The following is a 10000-nucleotide window of genomic DNA, read 5'->3' as shown; positions in this document are numbered from 1 at the left end:
TTCCTGGCAGCACCCAAAGCAACCAGGCCGCTCGCGTCTCTCGCCTTCATTTTTCGACACAAGCGCCTGAGGAGGGACGCCACCCCTCCCCTTTGCGTCAAGAGACCTCCCCACCGGCCTCTGACTGATTCTTAGAACGGACGGAAAGAGTCGGGCAAGCCTGTCAAAGCTTTGAGCGAATGTCAAAAGCTTTAGACTTCCGCGAACTCTCCGGCTTGCACTGAGACGCGAGGTCGATGTGCTAAGCACCACGGGGCCCCTTTCGCCTGCAGGTCCCGAGCCGCCAACATGTTCTTAGTATCGTGTTCTCCAATCCTGGGTGACGGGCACCGCAGGGAGGCAGAGCCATCGCACTTGCCGGGTGGCAGAGGAAGGACCGGACTATGTACAATAGCGGCCAACGACTCCCAGAGCCGGTTGTGCGGCGTCTGCTCTCAGCCTAAGAGGCTTCTGGGAGTGCTCAGGCAAGGGTCAGCCTGCACCCTTGCTGGCAGCACCCAGGGGAACCAGGACGCTTGCATCTCTCGCCTTCATTTTCGACACAAGCGCCTGAGGAGGGACGCCACCCCTCCCCTTGCGTCAAGAGACCTCCCCACCAGCCTCTGACTGATTCTTAGAACGGACGGAAAGAGTCGGGCAAGCCTGTCAAAGCTTTGAGCGAATGTCAAAAGCTTTAGACTTCCGCGAACTCTCCGGCTTGCACTGAGACGCGAGGTCGATGTGCTAAGCACCACGGGGCCCCTTTCGCCTGCAGGTCCCGAGCCGCCAACATGTTCTTAGTATCGTGTTCTCCAAACCTGGGTGACGGGCACCGCAGGGAGGCAGAGCCATCGCACTTGCCGGGTGGCAGAGGAAGGACCGGACTATGTACAATAGCGGCCAACGACTCCCAGAGCCGGTAGTGCGGCGTCTGCTCTCAGCCTAAGAGGCTTCTGGGAGTGCTCAGGCAAGGGTCAGCCTGCACCCTTGCTGGCAGCACCCAGGGGAACCAGGACGCTTGCATCTCTCGCCTTCATTTTCGACACAAACGCCTGAGGAGGGAAGCCAACCCTCCGTGTGTCAAGAGACCGTCCCCGCCCCGGCCTCCGACTGATTCTTAGAACGGACGGAAAGAGTCAGGCAAGCCTGTTAAAGACTTCCGCGAACTCTCCGGCTTGCACTGAGACGCGAGGTCGATGTGCTCAGCACCACGGGGCCCCTTTCGCCTGCAGGTCCCGAGCCGCCAACATGTTCTAAGTATCGTGTTCTCCAAACCTGGGTGACGGGCACCGCAGGGAGGCAGAGCCATCGCACTTGCCGGGTGGCAGAGGAAGGACCGGACTATGTACAATAGCGGCCAACGACTCCCAGAGCCGGTAGTGCGGCGCCTGCTCTCAGCCTAAGAGGCTTTTGGGAGTGCTCAGGCAAGGGTCAGCCTGCACCCTTGCTGGCAGCACCCAGGGGAACCAGGACGCTTGCATCTCTCGCCTTCATTTTCGACACAAACGCCTGAGGAGGGAAGCCAACCCTCCGTGTGTCAAGAGACCGTCCCCGCCCCGGCCTCCGACTGATTCTTAGAACGGACGGAAAGAGTCAGGCAAGCCTGTTAAGACTTCCGCGAACTCTCCGGCTTGCACTGAGACGCGAGGTCGATGTGCTCAGCACCACGGGGCCCCCTTCGCCTGCAGGTCCCGAGCCGCCAACATGTTCTAAGTATCGTGTTCCCCAAACCTGGGTGACGAGCACCGCAGGGAGGCAGAGCCATCGCACTTGCCGGGTGGCAGAGGAAGGACCGGACTATGTACAATAGCGGCCAACGACTCCCAGAGCCGGTAGTGCGGCGCCTGCTCTCAGCTTAAGAGGCTTTTGGGAGTGCTCAGGCAAGGGTCAGCCTGCACCCTTGCTGGCAGCACCCAGGGGAACCAGGACGCTTGCATCTCTCGCCTTCATTTTCGACACAAACACCTGAGGAGGGAAGCCAACCCTCCGTGTGTCAAGAGACCGTCCCCGCCCCGGCCTCCGACTGATTCTTAGAACGGACGGAAAGAGTCAGGCAAGCCTGTCAAAGAATTGAGCAGATGTCAAAATCTTTTAAGACTTCCGCGAACTCTCCGGCTTGCACTGAGACCCGAGGTCGATGTGCTCAGCACCACGGGGCCCCTTTCGCCTGCAGGTCCCGAGCCGCCAACATGTTCTAAGTATCGTGTTCCCCAAACCTGGGTGACGAGCACCGCAGGGCGGCAGAGCCATCGCACTTGCCGGGTGGCAGAGGAAGGACCGGACTATGTACAATAGCGGCCAACCACTCCCAGAGCCGGTAGTGCGGCGTGCGAGGTCTGCTCTCAGCGGAAGAGGGTTTTGGGAATGCTCAGGCAAGGGCCAGCCTGCACCCTTCCTGGCCGCTCCCACGGGAACCAGGCTACTTGCAATCCTTTCCCCCAATAGCAAGTGCCTTTTGGAGGGACGGCCGGAGTCAACGTGGGGTTTGCCCGCCCTCCAAAGTGTCAAGAGACCGCCGCACAGGCCTCTGACTGATTCTTAGAACAGGCAGCAAGAGTTGGGTAAGTCTGTCGAAAATTTGACAAAGTGTCAAAAATTAGACTTCCGAGAGCTCTTGGGCATGCACACAGGCCTGTCATTCAAGTGCTCTGCCCGCGGAACCGTTTTTCGGATGCCTTTCAAAGTGGTCCCGCGCCGCCATTTTGTTCTAAAAATCGTGTTCCCAGAAATCTCCGGGTACCCCGCCAACCTCACTGTGTCACAATGTCAAGTGGCACTGAATGGGTCTGAATTTCAAATTCGACTGCTTCGCTCTGGAACTCGAACCCGGCAAAACCGTTTGGATTTTTCCCGGTCCAGACTTCCGCGGCAGACAAAGTTAAAGTTTTCGGGCTGCAGACTCAAAACGACATCTGGCCAACCGCCGGGCTCAATTCGCCCAGTTCCTCCGGCACTTCGGAACTCATGTTCGGCATGAGTTTTTGAATCTTTCCCGATGCTTCGGCATTTTCCTCCGCTGACACTTAGAATATTTTTCACACTTGGCCGAAAATTTTTCTAAGTTTTTCTGGTTACTGATTTCTTCTTTTCGGGCATTTTTCTAAGTTTTCTTGGTTACTCATTTCTCATTTTCAAACATTTTTCTAAGTTTTTCTGGTTACTGATTTCTTCTTTTTGGGCATTTTTCTAAGTTTTCTTGGTTACTCATTTCTCATTTTCAAACATTTTTCTAAGTTTTTCTGGTTACTCATTTCTCATTTTCAAACATTTTTCTAAGTTTTTCTGGTTACTGATTTCTTCTTTTTGGGCATTTTTCTAAGTTTTCTTGGTTACTCATTTCTCATTTTCAAACATTTTTCTAAGTTTTTCTGGTTACTGATTTCTTCTTTTTGGGCATTTTTCTAAGTTTTCTTGGTTACTCATTTCTCATTTTCAAACATTTTTCTAAGTTTTTCTGGTTACTCATTTCTCATTTTCAAACATTTTTCTAATTTTTTCTGGTTACTGATTTCTTCTTTTTGGGCATTTTTCTAAGTTTTCTTGGTTACTCATTTCTCATTTTCAAACATTTTTCTAAGTTTTTCTGGTTACTCATTTCTCATTTTCAAACATTTTTCTAAGTTTTTCTGGTTACTGATTTCTTCTTTTTGGGCATTTTTCTAAGTTTTCTTGGTTACTCATTTCTCATTTTCAAACATTTTTCTAAGTTTTTCTGGTTACTCATTTCTCATTTTCAAACATTTTTCTAAGTTTTTCTGGTTACTGATTTCTTCTTTTTGGCATTTTTCTAAGTTTTCTTGGTTACTCATTTCTCATTTTCAAACATTTTTCTAAGTTTTTCTGGTTACTCATTTCTCATTTTCAAACATTTTTCTAAGTTTTTCTGGTTACTCATTTCTGCTTTTCCAACGTTTTACTAAGTTTTGCTGGTTACTGAGTTCACACTTTTAAACATTTTCGGGCATTTTTCTACGTTTTTCATGTTACTCATTTAGCACTTTCAGGCACTTTCCTATGCTTTCCTGCTTACTGATTTCACACTTTTAAGCATCTTCGGGCATGTTCCCTAAGTTTTGCAGTTCATTCGTTTGGGACAGTCAGGCAACTTTCCTAAGCTTTCCTGGTAACCGAATTCACATTGTTGAGAACTTTGGAACCCTTCCCTAAGCTGTGCTGGTTACTCACTTTACCTCTTCAGACACTTGCCCCCGTTGTGACAGAGACCACTTCCCGACTCGGGAAATGCACCAAATTCGGCCTGAACTCAGAGGGCAGTCCCCCCTCGAAGGCGTGGAAGTCGGCAGAATCGCCGGGTCAAATCCGGCTGAGCTACCCGGCTTGGAAGCCTCAAAGTCGGTATGAGCTGTCAGGTTCACTCCCATCCCCGTTTGGACCACTTCCCGACTCGGGAAATTCACCAAATTCGGCCTGAACTCAGAGGACAGTCCCCCCTCGAAGGCGTGACAGTCGGCAGAACCGCCGGATCAAATCCGGCTGAGCTACCCGGCCCCGAAGCCTCAAAGTCGGTAAGAGCTGTCAGGTTCACTCCCATCCCCGTTTGGACCACTTCCCGACTCGGGAAATTCACCAAATTCGGCCTGAACTTATACAACAGTCCCCCCTCGAAGGCGTGACAGTCGGCAGAACCGCCGGATCAAATCCGGTTGAGCTACCCGGCTTGGAAGCCCCAAAGTCGGTAAGAGCTGTCAGGTTCACTCCCATCCCCGTTTGGACCACTTCCCGACTCGGGAAATTCACCAAATTCGGCCTGAACTTATACAACAGTCCCCCCTCGAAGCCGTGACAGTCGCTAGAACCGCCGGATCAAATCCGGTTGAGCTACCCGGCTTGGAAGCCCCAAAGTCGGTATGAGCTGTCAGGTTCACTCCCATCCCCGTTTGAACCACTTCCCGACTTAGGAAATTCACCAAATTCGGCCTGAACTTAGAGGAGAGTCCCCGCTCGAAGGCGTGGAAGTCGGCAGAATCGCCGGGTCAAATCCGACTGAGCTACCCGGCCCCGAAGCCTCAAAGTCGGTAAGAGCTGTCAGGTTCACTCCCATCCCCGTTTGGACCACTTCCCGACTCGGGAAATTCACCAAATTCGGCCTGAACTTATACAACAGTCCCCCCTCGAAGGCGTGGCAGTCGCTAGAACCGCCGGATCAAATCCGGTTGAGCTACCCGGCTTGGAAGCCCCAAAGTCGGTATGAGCTGTCAGGTTCACTCCCATCCCCGTTTGGACCACTTCCCGACTTAGGAAATTCACCAAATTCGGCCTGAACTCAGAGGAGAGTCCCCGCTCGAAGGCGTGGAATTCGGCAGAACCGCCGGGTCAAATCCGACTGTGCTACCCGGCCCCGAAGCCTCAAAGTCGGTAAGAGCTGTTAGGTTCACTCCCATCCCCGTTTGGACCACTTCCCGACTAGGGAAATTCACCAAATTCGGCCTGAACTTAGACAAGAGTCCCCCCTCGAAGCCGTGGAAGTCGCTAGAATCGCCGGATCAAATCCGGTTGAGCTACCCGGCTTGGAAGCCCCAAAGTCGGTATGAGCTGTCAGGTTCACTCCCATCCCCGTTTGGACCACTTCCCGACTTAGGAAAATCACCAAATTCGGCCTGAACTCAGAGGACAGTCCCCCCTCGAAGGCGTAGCAGTCGGCAGAACCGCCGGATCAAATACGGCTGAGCTACCCGGCCCCGAAGCCTCACAGTCGGTATGAGCTGTCAGGTTCAGTCCCATCCCAGTTTGGGCCATTTCCCGACTTAGGAAATCGCCAAATTCGGCCTGAACTTATACAACAGTCCCCCCTCGAAGGCGTGACAGTCGCAGAACCGCCGGGTCAAATCCGGCTGAGCTACCCGATTTGGAAGCCTTCAACACAAAACCCATCCGGCAATGCCACTCAAAAAGGGCCCAAATTCAGAAACACCCCCTTCAAAAGGTACCACTTCCTCGGAGACACGACCGGGACACGCTCCCCTCGGCGAAAATTAAGTCCCCCACCACTAACTGAAGCCCACCGCATCCCCAACTTCAACGGAGAAATCAGTAACCAATTCAAAAATGCACTTGGTTACTGACTTCTACTGACTCACAAATATTCTAAGTGTCGCTGGTTACTGATTTGTACTGCTTCAAAAATATTCTAAGTGTCAGTGGTTACTATTTGTACTGCTCCAAAAATATTCTAAGTGTCAGTGGTACTGATTTGTACTGCTTCAAAAAAATTCTAAGTGTCGCTGGTTACTGATTTGTACTGCTTTCAAAAATATTCTAAGTGTCAGGGTTACTGATTTGTACTGCTTCAAAAATATTCTAAGTGTCGCTGGTTACTGATTTGTACTGCTTCAAAATATTCTAAGTGTCAGCGTTACTGATTTGTACTGCTTCAAAAATATTCCTAAGTGTCGCTGGTTACTGTTTGTACTGCTTCAAAAATATTCTAAGTGTCAGAGGTTACTGATTTGTACTGCTCCAAAAATATTCTAAGTGTCAGTGGTTACTGATTTGTACTGCTTCAAAAAATATTCTAAGTGTCGCTGGTTACTGATTTTTACTGCTTCAAAAATATTCTAAGTGTCAGAGGTTACTGATTTGTACTGCTCCAAAAATATTCTAAGTCTCGCTGGTTACTGATTTGTAACTGCTTCAAAAATATTCTAAGTGTCAGCGTTACTGATTTGTACTGCTTCAAAATATTCTAAGTGTCAGTGGTTACTGATTTGTACGCTTCAAAAATATTCTAAGTGTCCGCTGGTTACTGATTTGTACTGCTTCAAAAATATTCTAAGTGTCACGGTTACTGATTTGTACTGCTTCAAAAATATTCTAAGTTCGCTGGTTACTGATTTGTACTGCTCAAAAATATTCTAAGTGTCGCTGGTTACTGATTTGTACTGCTGAAAAATATTCTAAGTGTCGCTGGTTACTGATTTGTACTGACTAAAAATTTTCTAACCGTCGGGTCAAATCCGGCCGGTCCAGCCGGCTTGGAAGCCTCAAGGTCGGTATGATCTGTCAGATTCAACCCCATCACAATTTGGACCACTTCCCGACATATGAAATTCACCAAATTCGGCATGAACTCAGAGGGCAGTCCCCCCTCGAAGGCGACTGCTTCAAAATTATTCTAAGTGTCGCTGGTTACTGATATGTACTGCTTCAAAAATATTCTAAGTGTCACTGGTTACTGATTTGTACTGCTCAAAAATATTCTAAGTGTCGCTGTTACTGATTTGTACTGCTTCAAAAATATTCTAAGTGTCGCTGGTTACTGATTTGTACTGCTTCAAAAATATTCTAAGTGTCGCTGGTTACTGATTTGTACTGACTCACAAATATTCTAAGTGTCGCTGGTTACTGATTTGTACTGCTGAAAAATATTCTAAGTGTCGCTGGTTACTGATTTGTACTGACTGAAAAATTTTCTAACCGCCGGGTCAAATCCGGCCTGGCCAGCCGGCTTGGAAGCCTCATGGTCGGTATGAGCTGTCAGATGCAACCCCATCACCATTTGGACCACTTCCCGACTTAGGAAATTCACCAAATTCGGCCTGAACTCAGAGGGCAGGCCCCCCTCGAAGGCCAGGCATTCGGCAGAACCGCCGGGACAAATACGATTGTGCTACCCGGCCCCGAAGCTCAAAGTCGGTATGAGCAGTTAGGTTCACTCCCAAACCCGTTTGGACCACGTCCCGACTTAGGAAATTCACCAAATTTGGCCTGAACTTAGACAACAGACCCCCTCGAAGGCGTGACAGTCGGCGGAACCGCCGGATCAAATCCGGCTGAGCTACCCGGCTTGTAAGCCCCAAAGTCGGTATGAGCTGTCAGGTTCACTGCCATCCCCGTTTGGACCACTTTCCGACATAGGAAATTCACCAAATCGGCCTGAACTCAGAGGGCAGGCCCCCCTCGAAGGCCAGGCATTCGGCAGAACCGCCGGGTCAAATCCGACTGTGCTACCCGGCCCAAAGCCTCAAAGTTGGTATGAGCATTTAGGTTCACTCCCAAACCCGTTGGGACCACTTCCCGACTTAGGAAATTCACCAAATTCGGCTTGAACTTAGACAACAGTCCCCCCTCGAAGGCGTACAGTCGGTAGAACCGCCGGTTCAAATCCGGCTGAGCTACCCGATTTGGAAGCCTTCAAAAAAACCCATCCGGCAATGCCACTCAAAAACTGCCCAAATTCAGAAACACCCCCTTCAAATAGGTACCACTTCCTCGGAGACACTACCGGGACACGCTCCCCTCGGCGAAAATTAAGCCCAGACCACTAACTGAAGCCAACTGCAGCCCCAACTTCAACGGAGAAATCAGTAACCAATTCAAAAATGCACTTGGTTACTGATTTGTACTGCTTCAAAAATATTCTAAGTGTCGCTGGTTACTGATTTGTACTGCTCCAAAAATATTCTAAGTGTCGCTGGTTACTGATTTGTAATGCTTCAAAAATATTCTAAGTGTCGTGGTTACTGATTTGTACTGCTTCAAAATATTCTAAGTGTCGCTGGTTACTGATTTGTACTGCTTCAAAAATATTCTAAGTGTCAGCGGTTACTGATTTGTACTGCTTCAAAAATATTCTAAGTGTCAGTGGTTACTGATTTGTACTGCTTCAAAAATATTCTAAGTGTCGCTGGTTACTGATTTGTACTGCTTCAAAAATATTCTAAGTGTCAGGGTTACTGATTTGTACTGCTTCAAAAATATTCTAAGTGTCGCTGGTTACTGATTTGTACTGCTCCAAAAATATTCTAAGTGTCGCTGGTTACTGATTTGTACTGCTTCAAAAATATTCTAAGTGTCGCTGGTTACTGATTTGTACTGCTTCAAAAATATTCTAAGTGTCGTGGTTACTGATTTGTACTGCTTCAAAAATATTCTAAGTGTCAGTGGTTACTGATTTGTACTGCTTCAAAAATATTCTAAGTGTCGCTGGTTACTGATTTGTACAGCTTCAAAAATATTCTAAGTGTCGCTGGTTACTGATTTGTACTGCTCCAAAAATATTCTAAGTGTCGCTGGTTACTGATTTGTACTGCTTCAAAAATATTCTAAGTGTCGCTGGTTACTGATTTGTACTGCTCCAAAAATATTCTAAGTGTCGCTGGTTACTGATTTGTAATGCTTCAAAAATATTCTAAGTGTCGCTGGTTACTGATTTGTACTGCTTCAAAAATATTCTAAGTGTCGTGGTTACTGATTTGTACTGCTTCAAAAATATTCTAAGTGTCAGCGGTTACTGATTTGTACTGCTTCAAAAATATTCTAAGTGTCGCTGGTTACTGATTTGTACTGCTTCAAAAATATTCTAAGTGTCGCTGGTTACTGATTTGTACTGCTTCAAAAATATTCTAAGTGTCAGTGGTTACTGATTTGTACTGCTTCAAAAATATTCTAAGTGTCGCTGGTTACTGATTTGTACTGCTTCAAAAATATTCTAAGTGTCAGTGGTTACTGATTTGTACTGCTCCAACAATATTCTAAGTGTCGCTGGTTACTGATTTGTACTGCTTCAAAAATATTCTAAGTGTCGCTGGTTACTGATTTGTACTGCGTCAAAAATATTCTAAGTGTCGCTGGTTACTGATTTGTACTGCTTCAAAAATATTCTAAGTGTCGCTGGTTACTGATTTGTACTGCTTCAAAAATATTCTAAGTGTCGCTGGTTACTGATTTGTACAGCTTCAAAAATATTCTAAGTGTCGCTGGTTACTGATTTGTACTGCTCCAAAAATATTCTAAGTGTCGCTGGTTACTGATTTGTACTGCTTCAAAAATATTCTAAGTGTCAGCGGTTACTGATTTGTACTGCTTCAAAAATATTCTAAGTGTCGCTGGTTACTGATTTGTACTGCTTCAAAAATATTCTAAGTGTCAGCTGGTTACTGATTTGTACTGCTTCAAAAATATTCTAAGTGTCGCTGGTTACTGATTTGTACTGCTTCAAAAATATTCTAAGTGTCAGTGGTTACTGATTTGTACTGCTCCAAAAATATTCTAAGTGTCGTGG

This window comes from Hemiscyllium ocellatum, assembly GCF_020745735.1.
Source record: "Hemiscyllium ocellatum isolate sHemOce1 chromosome 15 unlocalized genomic scaffold, sHemOce1.pat.X.cur. SUPER_15_unloc_1, whole genome shotgun sequence".
In the NCBI taxonomy this organism is placed as follows: Eukaryota; Metazoa; Chordata; class Chondrichthyes; order Orectolobiformes; family Hemiscylliidae; genus Hemiscyllium; species Hemiscyllium ocellatum.
Note: the sequence above shows the minus strand (reverse complement) of the source record.